This window comes from Tachypleus tridentatus, unplaced genomic scaffold (genome assembly GCF_004210375.1).
Source record: "Tachypleus tridentatus isolate NWPU-2018 unplaced genomic scaffold, ASM421037v1 Hic_cluster_2, whole genome shotgun sequence".
Taxonomy (NCBI): Eukaryota; Metazoa; Arthropoda; class Merostomata; order Xiphosura; family Limulidae; genus Tachypleus; species Tachypleus tridentatus.
The window spans coordinates 59,400,725-59,415,249 of NW_027467782.1; the positions used below are offsets into that span (position 1 = coordinate 59,400,725).

The 14,525-nt window shown below is 32.5% G+C and overlaps 1 long non-coding RNA gene across 3 annotated transcripts; it reads left to right on the plus strand.

Moving 5' to 3' along the window:
• The first annotated feature begins 4,603 nt into the window (after nucleotides 1-4,603).
• Nucleotides 4,604-12,576, plus strand: LOC143242702 (uncharacterized). Of its 3 annotated transcripts, none has more exons than XR_013023153.1 (3): nucleotides 4,604-4,894; nucleotides 5,567-5,646; nucleotides 12,366-12,576. It is a non-coding gene; the product is annotated as an uncharacterized LOC143242702 (long non-coding RNA). The 3 variants fall into 3 exon arrangements; XR_013023155.1 differs by having other exon boundaries at nucleotides 4,604-4,899; nucleotides 12,366-12,574; XR_013023156.1 differs by having other exon boundaries at nucleotides 4,604-4,872; nucleotides 12,366-12,565.
• Nucleotides 12,577-14,525: the final 1,949 nt, after the last annotated feature.

Genomic DNA, 14,525 nt, shown 5'->3' on the forward strand with positions numbered 1-14,525 from the left:
TTATAGAAATGTACTGTCAAGTAAAAAAGAAATACATGGCCCGTAAGAAGACGTTTAAATTAAAACAGTGGCAATTGTTATGAGTGAATAACGTTATAGTACTCACAAATACGAAGAGCTATATCAACTACCACATAAATAGGTAAAACAAACAGATAATCCCTTCAAGTATGTGAAATAAATTCCTTTAAGTACACTATTGTTCTCTTGTTTATCAGCATTTATCCTGCTCCCTCACAGTACACAAAATTTAGAAAATTTTCAGCTCAGTGGGTATTCTGAGTTTAAATAACGTTTATTTGTTGAGATTATAATAAAATGCTGGAACTATCATCTTTCCAACAAATTTACGATATCTTTACTGTCCCCAGTGTGGCCACGTGTGAATGGGTATCATTTTTGAAGTCCATACATGTAATACAGAAATAGTAAATCTTCTTATTGGATGAGAAACTTATCAGAGAAATGTTTGAATGGATTTCAAAAACTCTTGAATTAACATTTTCAAAGAGATACACAAACTTTTCGTGTTTAAGCCTATACTTTGGTGTTGTTTCATCAGAATAATGCTGAAAAGGCGAGCATGTTTGGCGTGACGAGGATTCGAACCTACAATCCTTAAACTACGAATCGAGCACCAACTATCTTAAGTAATTAAGTTGGCCTTGAGATAAAACAGGTTGAGAAAGCATAGTTTACTAATGTAGTAACCTATTTTATATATAGTATAGATAAGCCTACTACTTATTATCTGCTGGACTCTGTAGCAGGACGTTTGGTTTCGTTTGTTTTTTTTTTTTAATTTCCCGTACTGCTACACTAGTGCTATTTGCGCTAGCGTGAGTATGTTTTCTTATAGCAAAGCAACAACGGGTTATCTGCTGTGTCGACCGATCTGCGCTACCCATTCCTAATTTAGCAGTATCAGAGAAGAGGGAAGGCAGTTAGTCATCACTACCTACCGCCAACTCTTGAGCTACTCTTTTACCAGCAAATAGTGGGAGTGACCGTCACATATCCCACGGCTGAAAGGGCTAACATGTTTTGTGTTTCGGGAATTAGAACTCGCGACCCAGGCGCCCTACCCTTCTGGTCATGCCAGGCCTTAATGGATGTGAAAAATCATTCAGTTGTTCAATTATTTTAAAAATTGTTTCTCATTTATTCATGGTAAAAAAAGTACATATGGATATATTAACGTACGGCCCGGCATGGCCAAGCGTATTAAGGCGTGCGACTCGTAATCTGAGGGTCGCGGGTTCGCATCCCCGTCGCGTTAAACATGCTCTCCCTTTCAGCCGTGGGGGCGTTATAATGTTACAGTCAATCTCACTATTCGTTGGTAAAAGAGTAGCCCAAGAGTTAGCGGTGGAGATGATGACTAGCTGTCTTCCTCTAGTCTTACACTGCTAAATTAGGGACGGCTAGCACAGATAGCCATCGAGTAGCTTTGTGCGAAATTCAAAAACAAAACATATATTAACCAGGTCTCAGAAAGTTTACACCGGTTGATTATATTATATTTGTTTGTTTACCCTCAGATTACGAGTCGCACGCTTTAACACGCTTGGCCGTGCCGTTATATTATATTATATTATATTATATTATATTATATTATATTATATTATATTATATTATATTATATTATATTATATTATATTATATTATATTATATTTTCAAAATATGCTAGGAGGGGAATGGTATGGACTATGGACTGACAAATTTGAACATCTTTATTTTGCTGAAAATGTGGTTGTTATTATTCACATCATATAAACAGAGTAAGAGTAATTATAATTTCAATCGGTCATAAAATTCTAATTTTATTTCACATTTGCGCTTGATCAAAAGATCATGAAAGACAGGTTTCTTTAAAGATGTTGGCCATTTTTTCTTCTGTGTTTCTAACTTAACAGCTGTAGGTGATTTTGTGTTTCCCATGTTTTTCTTGATAAATTTCAAAAAAGTAATATGCTGAAATATTAGTCGGCAAATATCACATTTCATATTAAATGACAATCTTTTATATGATGTATTCTTTATACTTAAACGATAGTGTTTTTGCTTCATGACAATATCCTCACAACTATTTGGTCTATATCCAACTTTCTTCGAAACTGTAAATAAGTAATTATATTCAGTTCTAACGAAAGCCTTCATTTGGTCTAATTTTAATATTACACTCCCTTTATATGCGGCCCGGCATGGCCGAGCGCGTAAGGCGTGCGACTCGTAATCCGAGGGTCGCGGGTACGCGCCCGCGTCGCGCTAAACATGCTCGCCCTCCCAGCCGTGGGGGTGTATAATGTGACGGTCAATCCCACTATTCGTTGGTAAAAGAGTAGCCCAAGAGTTGGCGGTGGGTGGTGATGACTAGCTGCCTTCCCTCTAGTCTTACACTGCTAAATTAGGGACGGCTAGCACAGATAGCCCTCGAGTAGCTTTGTGCGAAATTCCAAAACAAACAAACAAACAAACCCTTTATATGCAAGTTTAAAATAATCAAATAATAATTATTTATGAAAGAAACCTCTATTTTATTTCTTCTCTCTTACGTATCCGGTTTGGCATAATAATATGATACCGTCTATCATATTCGAAAGCTTATTGCTTAAAATTTTTACAAGTATTTTATAATCGCTATTACTTAAAGCTAATGGTTGTATATTTCTTTTATATATTATCTATCGCAGTCATCCCTTTAGGATAAATATTACAACTCCACGTTTCACAATGGTAAGTAAACTTCCCATATTAAACAGATGACTTGAACTTGTACAAAGTGCCATAAATTGAAAGCCTACTATTAATAATGCATGATTGGTCTGTAGGAACCATATATAGTTAAAGATGTGTAAAAATGATAAATTTTCCGGTTACAAAATTTTTATCTATTTCATCTAGACTGTACAAGTTCACCTTTTTTGCACTGTCATGAAACTTGTTTGTTTTTGTAATTTCGCGCAAAGCTAGATGAGGGTTATTTTCGCTAGCCGTCCCTAATTTAGTAGTGTAAGACTAAAGGAAGGCAGCTAGTCATCACCACCCACCGCCAACTCTTGAGCTACTCTTTTTCCAACAAATAGTGGGAATGATGACGGTTAGCACAGATAGCCCTCGAGTAGCTTTGTGCGAAATTCAAAAACAAACAATCAGTGGGCCTATACCACAGCATGAATTATTTTATCCCTAGTATGAATTATTTTTTCATGGTTGACCTAGAACACATCATACGAAACATTTTAAGTGTTGTCTTGAAAAACTAGTCAACAGGTCAAGTGATTGTTGCTCAGTTGCAAAAGTCACTGCCAAGTATACGTGACATTGTGCATGCGTACTCTTTCCAGCAGCAGAACTTTACAGATGAAAAGTTTTTGAACAATAGTAAAAACACTGGATTCATTAAAACCTAATTACAGGTAATTTGCTCAAACTATATAAAATGAATGCAGATGTATCTCATGACTTACGATTTCAGTTACAGATAAACAGCTGTAGAGTCTCATTACAGTGCAGTGTGTAGACACACTATGTTCCCCTTTCTTCTACTGTAGCATAATTATTCCAAATTATTGATTATTTCGTTTCTGTATTATCATGCAGACAGCACGTGCTGCAAATTGTCTAACAATATTTTACTCAAGTAATTTGAGGCCTTTGTACTTTTTGTTAGGTGTTAAGTTATGCTCGCCAATTATCAGTTAAAGGCTTTTACTGATATCTCTTAACTATATAAATATATACTGTGATATAAATGAAATAAGAACCCAAGTGCTTTCGAAAGGTGGACCTTTTAAAAGGGCTTAGGTTATAGGATGTTTGTTTTCTTTCCACGAAGACTTCTTGAACCTACGTGTTTTTAACATCATAAATATATACTATGAATTATTGTCAGGCTAAGAATTGTTGTATAGTAAACGTCTGTGAATTGTTGGAGTTAAATTTCAAAAATAAATTGACAGCACTCATTTCACGTGTTTTTAAAATATTATATATATATTCAGAAAGAGTTAAACATATGTATAACAAATTCTTGTTATACAAATGTCCAACAATCGCCTGCTTTTAACTTACCACGAAAATACTATACAATCATAAAATATTAACTTGTAAAATTTTGTTACTATATCTTAAGCCTTAGGTTGAACGAGTTAGAAGTGAAATATCCTTTGCTGGCTGAATTTTGATGTCAACTAAAACTGATAGCTGATCAATGTTGTCAGGGGATAAATATCATAAAGTTGCACTGTCCACCGACCAAAGAAAGCAAGATAATGTTCAAAATCCAAACACATTTCTTTCTTGCGTTATAATTTATTCTCATCAGGACCAGTTTGACAGAAATTCGCCTTGTAAGATGGAAAGCTGATGAACTATTCATTGATTCAGCAGAGACTATTATCCATTTGTCTATGTAGATATGCACATTTTTTATTAAATGGTAGCTAAATGACGACTGTTTTCACTGTCAGTTAAATGTAATCGTTATCTTTATTTCTTACACCGCTTAAGATTCAATCGAGTCATCAACCACAGAAATACTTTCCTTATTTTTTCCAATATTTCCTTATTTGCCGCTTTGCATACCAGATACTTGTCGGGAAATTGATTTTTACCTGAAAATACCACAGCAAAGAAAGGTTGTGTTTGTTTGTGTTTATTTGTAGTAAAGCCATATTAGGCCGAGTCTTTCGAAGAGACTTGAACATCTGATGTTAGCATTATAAATCCGTAGACTTACCACTGTCTTACCGAGGAACACTAGAAATAAAATCAAAGAAGCTGTAGAAATATTCGAGGAATACTGCACTGTGTCTAACCAATGAAGGTTAACCGTAAATGGCAAACGACGGAAATCTCGTCAGCAAATTGTACGTTGAATGTGACAGAAAAGTAATGTAAATGTTTATTTTAATTTGTAAACACGTGAAGGTGCAATCCTTTTTACAGTCTGATTTTCAGTGATAAATTTATTAAATTAGTGTGAGCCAATCCTCGATTAATTTTATTGTTTTTTATATTACTATTGTAATCATCTACAAAATGGACCAATGCCCTTCCAAACCATGTTACCAATACTGGCATGTGCGAAAAGCTAGGCTTACAATAGGAATGTATTGAGTCTCTGAAATGTTATTTAATTACACTAACAATAACAATACGGATAAATTTTACTGATTGTTTTTATTATTATATGTTCTTAAAGTTCTGAAAATATTAAATGTTGATATTTACATATTAGCACAGGGATATAGGTTAATATGCGATAGTACTAATTAATCAAATTTTAATAGAACTGAAAGGGGGAAAAAGGTAGAATTACAACAAGCAAAATAGATTTAAAACAGGTTAAATAGTAAAAAAACTGTACAAAGCTTACATTATTACATACTAAAGTAACATATTGTTATTATGTTATTTAGTCTTTTAAATTTGCAGTGAATGAGCGTATAGTTCATAAAGGAAAATAGCATTCTAAGCTTAAATTTTGTTGTTGTTTTTTATACATATATGTGATTTCTATTGACGTGAAATTTAAATGTTTTTTTTTCCAAAATTACCTAGGCCTGAAAAAAACCGGCATTGCCACGCTTTCGAGTATTTGACGTCTTCAAGTTTCAACCCAGCAGAGATAATACGAAACGGTAAGCCTGATTGAGTGTTTTGACAATGCGGTTTAACTTTAATAATTCATTAATATATAACTAAGTATTAAATATGCTGGTTTACGTTTTTTTCAGTGATAAATATACTTTTTACATCGTAATGCAACTAGTGAAAATTAAAGTGTTAAATTTTCAATTGTACTTGCTGTTGCATGTTTACTAATTCAAGTTCAGCTGAAAACTTAGACTCGTAACCTTCAGTTCGTGAAACTAGTTTAGCCTCGGGCTTTTCGTATTATTGTTACATTCGATTACATACCAAAAAATTTTAATAATTATCTATATGGTATTCGAATAATAAAAAAACAAAAACCAATAGCACGATACTAACAATGTTAGTTACATATAGTTACAGTAAATCTTATTTATGTCGCTAACATTACATAAAAGTAGATTTGTCTAAAAATGAGGTTTTTATTTTATGAACATGGGTATGCAAATACAAACTTTCAAAGTTATTACCCCTGACTTTTTAAGCCTGTATTTTTAGCTTTATCATTCGACTATTAATTATTTACTGTTATACCTACAAGAAGTGATTGTTTAAATGCCAAAACTAACTTTGTTGTTAGTGTTACTATTTGTATGAATGTCAAACTTGAGCATTTCAAAGAATGTTGTTGAAGATGAGAGGCCTTAACATTTTAAATTGAGAAACATTACTTTAAAATGTTAGAGCCCATGATATTCAGTTGTTACTAGCAAAATAGCTGAAATTTGAAGTATATTTTATTCAGTTATAGGAACACTATTTATTGAATGCATATTCTGATTTAGGAATCAATTACATTGACACTGTGTTGCTAGTGTGTAATGTTTTATTTTGACAAAAAAAATAATATGAATCCTCCTTGTATTGATACAGATATGTCAACTGAGAGACTTAGTTATTGTTTGCTAGGTCATAATATTTTGATGGGTACTGTCTTAATTCTGTGTAATGTCAAACTGTGTAGCATTGTGTAATGAGTTTAAACTGACGTAAAGTCATAAATTGTGTTCATTGTGGAGTCCTAAAATCATTCAGATGGATTTAGATGAAAAACTTTCTCTTGACCAGTCTAACTTTTGTTGGATTTTGTCAACATGATATTTGGTATTATTCTACATTATGACAGAGTGATCTGATTTTACCCATAAAAGACTAGACAGTTTATTATGTTAGTATATCATTAAACAGCAAATTTGCTAGTTAGAAATATAAAAAGTTGATATATCGGTTTATACTGGATTCTCCTAAATCGTAAATTAATCACTGTTGAAAATAGCATATTCTGTGATGTTCTATTGAGCATATCTTTAATCCCTGGTTCTTTTGATCTAAAACTGTTGATCAGTGATAGATAAATAAAACCTTGACTTTGTCCAAATTTACTCACTGTTTCAAAACTAATGTTGAGTTACGAAAAAACTTTTAGAGAAGAGCAAACAAGATTCAAATGTGAAGGGGCTATGGAATAGAAACATTTGAGTTTTTTGTTGTTGTTGTCATTTTAAATTATTGAAAGCTTTGAATCCATATAGACAAATGACATTTGGATAATAAAGATAAATTTTTGGTAGTAGGTTTATAACACAAAATCTCCCAAGTTTCAGTTATGGCAGTGATTGGCAAATATAACCATTTGCTTTCAGGTTTGCTGGAAAGTACAAACATTGAAGAATTTTGAGAGATTGGATGAGTATTTTAAATCAGGCTAGGTAGAGTAAAAGAGATTAGTGTGTGTGCATATGTATTATATATATACTCTTCAAAAAAAAAGAAACTAAAAGGCAAAATTTGAGACAACTTGTTAACAAGTTTATTCTGGGTAGTTCTGTATGACATGTGTGAAACTTTGTACATTCACTGCTGAACATCCAAAGTCTGCAAAGGCTAAGTCCACACTCACTAAGTGAAGTTTAACGCCACTCAACATCAATAACGAGTATGCCCCGCGGAGCATCAATAACTGCTTGGCATCTCCTGCCCATGGAAGCGATGAGATGACGAATCATCCTGTGGAATGGCTGTCCACTCAGCCTGCAAAGCTGCTGCAAGCTGAGGTAGAGTCTGAGGTTGTCGCCGCCGCAGACGCTGATCCAACTCATCCCAAAGATGTTCGATGGGGTTTAAATCTGGTGATCTGGAGGGCCAGGGAAGAACGTTGATGTTGTGGTGTCTCAAGAAGACAGTGGGGAGTCAGGCTGTGAGGACGGCGCTGTCATGTTGATAAACATCATTGATGTTCACCATGATGGGTTGCACATGGGGCCTAAGAATCTCGCCAACGGTTGAGTACGGTCTGATCGAAAATCCCTACGCAGCCCTGGTATGGTTGAGGCAGTAGACGCCGCAGAGTGGTGGTCCTATCCCGAAGGTGACGTAACCGGATGTTGCGATCTTGTGCGGGCATGGTCACACGAGGTCTGCCAGATCGTGGACGGTCACGAGTTGATCCATGTTGTTGGTGACGATTCCATAGCCTTTTGATGGTGCTTGGGTGGACATTCCCAGCTCTGGCAACATCTGATCGAGATTCACCTGCTTCCAAGTGACCAATGGCGTTGTTGCATTGTGCTTCAGTCAGTCTTTGCATAACTGTATTGCGTGTCGGAGGCTTAACACTGAGCTATGGAAACCGAGAACCAGTCACTTTTATAGGGATTTTGCACATGTTGCACTTGCAGAACATGCAGATCTCTCAAACAAATTTATTGGACACGCATGCATTTTGACAAAAAATCCGATGTTTTCCTCCGTTTTCAAAGTGCAGAACTTTAATTGTCATTTTGATCTGACAATCAGTTCCTTAACACTTGTAACATCACATACTCTGAGCTTGTAACATTATTACATATATTTCTCTTTAAAATAACAAAAATATCCCTTTTGCATTTCTTGTTTTGAAGAATATATATATATATATATAAAAGTAGAATAGCATAGTAACAGATCTGCCAAATAACTGTTTATTCTTTGGAAATTAAATCTCAGCAGAAGTCCAAATAAGCTGTTTGGTCAACTGTGAGGTTTAAACATATCTTAATCTGAAACCAGACGCATACAATTTATTATTTGTCACTTAGGCATTGGTAGTCACTCTTATCAGCTGTCCTGCAGTCATTACTGAGTCTTTGGGTGTTAGACAAAGAATTCCTAACATTAATTTGCACAATCATAATTTGAAGGCTGTACAAGAAGAAATAACCTATGAAGCTTTCATATTTACCAGAAAAATATAACTTAAATGCACTACAAATTATAAATAACGTTTTTTTATGTTTTTGTTAATCTAGAATAGTAATAACATGAAAAAGTTTCAGTTTAAAGTACAGATTAAAAAAGTATTCAATTCATCAGTAACATTTGGTTTGCATGCACGCTTTCATTTTGATGAAGCTTCTTATCCTGCTTTCTCATGTTAAAACGAACTTCATATTAAACTGATAAGTAAATTGTAATATGAAATAGTTTTGGTATGTTAAGTGAATATTATAGTCGAGGGGTGGGCAATTTATTTTTCAAAATGGCCATGACTGTGGCTAATGAAATCAGTGTCGGCCACACCATTAAAAAAAACAAAAAAAAACTTGAAGATGTTAGTTTACTCAAAATAATTGAACTTCAACTGACCTTCAATGTGAAAATTGATGGGGGTTTTCATTAATGTGTTTTGTGAAATTTGGCTTAATATTTGTGCTCAGTGACCATCTTAGCTCTGCTTCTAAATTTATGTCAGTAAGCCAAGATCTATTTCTAGACTTGAGAAAATCTAGCTTAGAAAATGTTGACTCGCACACGCATGTGGATCCAAACATGAAAAATAATTTTAAAATTGCTATCTTTAAATTTGGAAGACTCTCGTTTATCAGAATAGTGGGCCACATCTCTCTGATAGAACATTTTTGTTTACCTTGTATGTGTTTTACACTTTGCAAATTAAACATCTTGTCTTCAAATTCACACTTATCCAATGACAAAAAAGATGTAATTTTCTGACTGAAAGTTCCTAAGTCAAATTGAAATGGATCATGCAAAATTTCAAATATCAATTTCAAATTTTTAAATTCAGAAAGATGCAATTCAAATTTTTGAGATAGATTTTTGATCCAGTTTACATAAAGATCGTCTTTGGCATTAAAAAAATCATAGTCCTTATTATTTTCTAGAAAACTATTTAACTTTGCAAAATGTATCAAGTCATTCTTTTGTAATTGTTCTCTAATGAGATCTTGCTTTAATTGAAATTCATGAATAGACTGTGATTACTCGTTTATTATTTTACCTCTTCCCTGAAGCTTCATATTCTAATTATTCAGGTGAGCCATCATGTTATGCAGAAAGTACAAATCATGCTGCCATGACAAAGTTTCAATTTCAATCTTATCTTTTTCAACAAGATACTTTTATATATGTAAAATGGCTCATTTGTTGAGAACATTTTTACGTAAAGGAATGAACAATGTTTCACCATCTTGGTCATCGTCAGGTTCACAAAAAAGAAGGTCGAAATGTTGTTCACTCCTCTACGTAAAAAATTTTCTCAACCGAAACAAGCCATTTTTACATATATATTTCTCTACAAGTGGGTTTTCTCAACATCAAGGATACTCTTTTATTTCAATAAATAAGGAAGTAAATTGTTCCAAGACTTTTCCTCCACTTAACAATCTTACATTTGCAAAATCGGTAAGATCATCAAAAGCACAGTCACTGCTTTTCTTCAAAGGCTTGACAAACTGTCAATGGATGAGAGAGCTTCCACTTTTAATATAAATTACAATTTTTACAACGATGTCCATCAAATTTTTCAATTCATCACTTTTAGACATCTGAGCACATAAATTTTCCTGATGCAAAATGCAATGGAAAGATGGCAGCGTGGACTTCATTATTTTCAATTAAATGCTGCTTCAAAAGAGAAACAAATCCTAATTTTGCCCCAGTCATGGTGGGAGCACAATCTGTTGTGACAGAAACCGGGTTTTTAAAATCCAGATTGAAAATTGTTTTGACATTTTAAGAAATTTTTCAAAGATGTTTTTTCCACATGTTTGACCTTGTAATTCACAAATGCCAAGCATTTCTTCCCTCACTTGAAGATTTGAAGTTGCATATTGAACCCAAAATATCAACTATGCAGTGTCACTAACATCTGTTGACTCATCTAGTGCTAAAGAAAAATAAGTCTTTTAGTTCAAGCAACTGATTTTCTATGTCTTTCACTAACTCTAGCATTCTGTGGACAATTGTTCATTGACTTAATTGCAAATTATTTACCTTTGGAAGAATATCATTCTTTTATTTTTTGAGTCATAATTCTCCCCCACACACACACACACAAATTGGTTTCTTTCATTCATGAAATTGTGCTTTCAGGCAGCTAATTTCAGTCATATGATTTTTTGTATGAACTGGAAATTTTACAACAAATTTTTTGTGGAAATTGTTAAGATTGTATACTTTTATTATTCCTAAAAACGTTGTTACACAAAAAAAAAAGACACACTGACTTATTATTTGCTTCAATCACTGCATATTTAAACTCTCAACTTTTGTTAAATTCTCGTTTCATGTTTTTCCAGCCATGCTCCATTCTCTTTTTGCCAGTAATGCCAGCATCAATCAAATTGTCTTTATTTTCTGAGGGTTCACCATAATCTAGATTTTTTTGGTTTTGAATTATCCACTTATCCATATTATGGGATTAAAAACAAAGAATTTAAACACTTGAAAGTTGCACAGTAAAAATATGTTTGCAAGTACATTCAAAACAATGCACATTCAATAACAAACATCTAAACCAGATTGACATTACAAAATGGGCAGAGTGTATGGCAGTGATGAAATGCTCAACATTAGTGATGATATGAGGCAGTGCAGTTGCTGATTACATTACCAAATTTGTGATAAAAAAAAAATAAATGATGGAAAAGTTGACTCCTAAACTCAAGCTGAATACATGTGGCCAGTGGCCATGGAGTTGCCCACCCCTGTTATAGTCTTATAAGCATTTTTATTAATTTGTAACAGTCTGATTATTGTTATCAGTTTTTTACTATGTAATGTACGTCCAGACATGAAATGTGCAGGTAACTAATCAAAGACAAATTTTTGGAAGTGCATTCAAGTTGTGACTATTAGGTAATATTAAATTATGTTTTTTCTTTAAGTAGTAATTTTACCAGTGGTGTTTCTAGTCATCCATGTTTTTATTTTTTACTTTGAAATAACACTTACCATTAATAATTGGTAAAAACATTATGATGATGAAAATAACTACAGGTTCAAATTGCAGTTAAGCCATAGTTTTAAGCTCACAAGTAAAAGTAAATGTAGAGGAATTTGATTTATATGGATTAATTCCATTGCTAAAATTTGTGAACTACTCAATTTTTTTCCCACGTTTATAAAGATGTTAATCTTATTTTTAATCTAACCCTATTTGTAGAAGGTGTACTGTATCATATTTGAAGTTTATTCATGTATTTTTACCTCTTTGAATTATAAGTGAAATCTCATGGCTCAATATATTTTATATTATTGCTATATAATATTTACAGATTTAAAATAGAAAACCATTTAAGTTTTAGTGATATTCATGTCACCAGAGTGAAAAACTGCAATGTTCATCATTTACAACTGTAACAAATTGCTTAAAACTCTGCATGAAGATTTCTACATTATTTACATTTAAACCATTTATGTTTTTAAGAAAGAATGATGCTGAATGGAACGACAGATGATCAAAAGTCTCAAGACTTCTCAAAAGCAGAACTTAGGAAGAAACTAACTCCAGTGCAGTATGTAGTAACTCAAGAAAAAGTTACAGAAAGGTAAGGAAATGAATATCCAAAAGGAATACATGTGCATAGATAAATGTAAGGTATGTATACATAAAGATGAGTGTCTGTATGGAGAGGATACACAATAATAAATGTCTGTAAGAGAATGTGTTCTTGTAAATATTTACAAGAAATGAAAATTTGCTCATGAAGTAAAATTTTCTTCTCTGTATAAAAGTTAATCCAAAGTTATGATTCTGGTGTATAATATTCATTATTCAGAAAGTGTTTTAAGTAAAAACTTTTAAGGCAGTAGTTTTTGGTATTTTGTGTTTTTACTGCTACATATTGATATTAATATAATCCCAAAATAATTTTTTACTGGAGAATGTATCAGCACTCTTTATATAGAGATGGCAAGGATGTCCAATTTAAAGCAATACAAAAGTCATCTGGATTTTCTTCTTTACATGTCTTCAGAAGATAGATATGGCATAGTTGTTGTATCTCTGGTGTATGGTCTCATACATGCACGCATGCGCACATACACAATACCTACCTACCCAGAACATCCCAAAGATAAACCCTGGCAAGTATCTGACACCTGAATGTCTTATTTATGTTCATCGTTGTCATTCTACAACAGTCCTAACACCTATGTAGTTGTAGTAATAACTATAACATTATTTTCATTGGTAGAGCAAAACAGCCTTCACAATATTTGACTACCTATTTTCTTCTTATTCTATGCAAGATAAAAATAAAATGAAGTAAATAAACAATTATTAGAAAAATGTATTGCTAAATAAAAAAAATTACGTAGGGCTGGCTACTGACTTTGAAAAACACAAACAAGATAGGAATAGTAATAAACATATCACTTGATACACCTAATGATCACATAGTGGACTAAGCTGTCTCAATTTTATATTGTAAAATATAACTATATTGTAAATTTGTCATAAAGGTAGTATTCTAAAGTTAACTAAAGAAAAAGATATAATGGTGAAAACTGAGATTCTATTCAAACCCCAAGCTTTCAACAACCAAAGGGGAGAATTCAGTAATGTGGAGATTTTATTTTGCATGTTAAGTCGAGACAACTTTAGTCTGTTGTGTAATAATTAGCCAGATCAAGTGATATATTCATTTTCGTCTTTATCTTGTTTGGTTATTTTTTTCAAGCTCAGTAGCTGGCTTTACATAGCTTTTTTATTTAACAGTAATATTTTTTTCTTAATACCTCTTTTTATATTTGACCAATTACTTATGAGTTTAGTAAAAGAGCTAAAAATATATGGATTGAAATGAATATTCTCAAACAGTAAATTTCTAATTCACTAATCCTAAATTTCTGACATGATTGAATTTACTTTAGAAAGTTTATAGAGGGCCTTTTATTTTTTCTTAAAGTTTAGATGAATGTTATAATAAAAAATTTATTTAATGCATTCAGAAATATTGAGCTTGTAGTTTTTAAAGTAAAATCTTTCTAGGCAAAAAAAATTTTTTTTTTTTAATCTGATGAATGAGGTCCTATTACACTACTTGTTTTTCTACAAAATTCCAAAGGGGTGTTTAACTGCATATTGCATCTTAGGTTTCAACAGAATTTCAAAAATGTTCTTAAAATAAACTTAACTGATAGACATGTATCTGAAAGGGACATAATATAATTCCCATTTCCTCTGAAGCTCTTTTTCTTTTTATCTTATGATTTTGGATGATGTTTATGTTGATCTCTTGTCCTCTTTGACAATTTTGTGTATATAACTACACATCACTATTAGTAGATGGTTATTTTTTTAATGTATGTGAAAATACACATTTTGGTCATTTTTTGTGGATATAGTTTTTAAATGCTTTTATATTTGTAAATATACAAAATAACAGTAATTTTCAGGTTAAATTATAAATTCTTAGATTTGTAAAAGAACAAAAAGGAGCTTATTTGCCCATCAAGTATATTCCTTCCAGCTTTCAACTATAATCACTCCTTACTACTCATGTATTCATCTAATCTTTTCTAGAATTCAGTTAAATTTTTTGCCTCCTTCACCTTTTGAAGGTAGCTCATTCTAAAAGCCTGT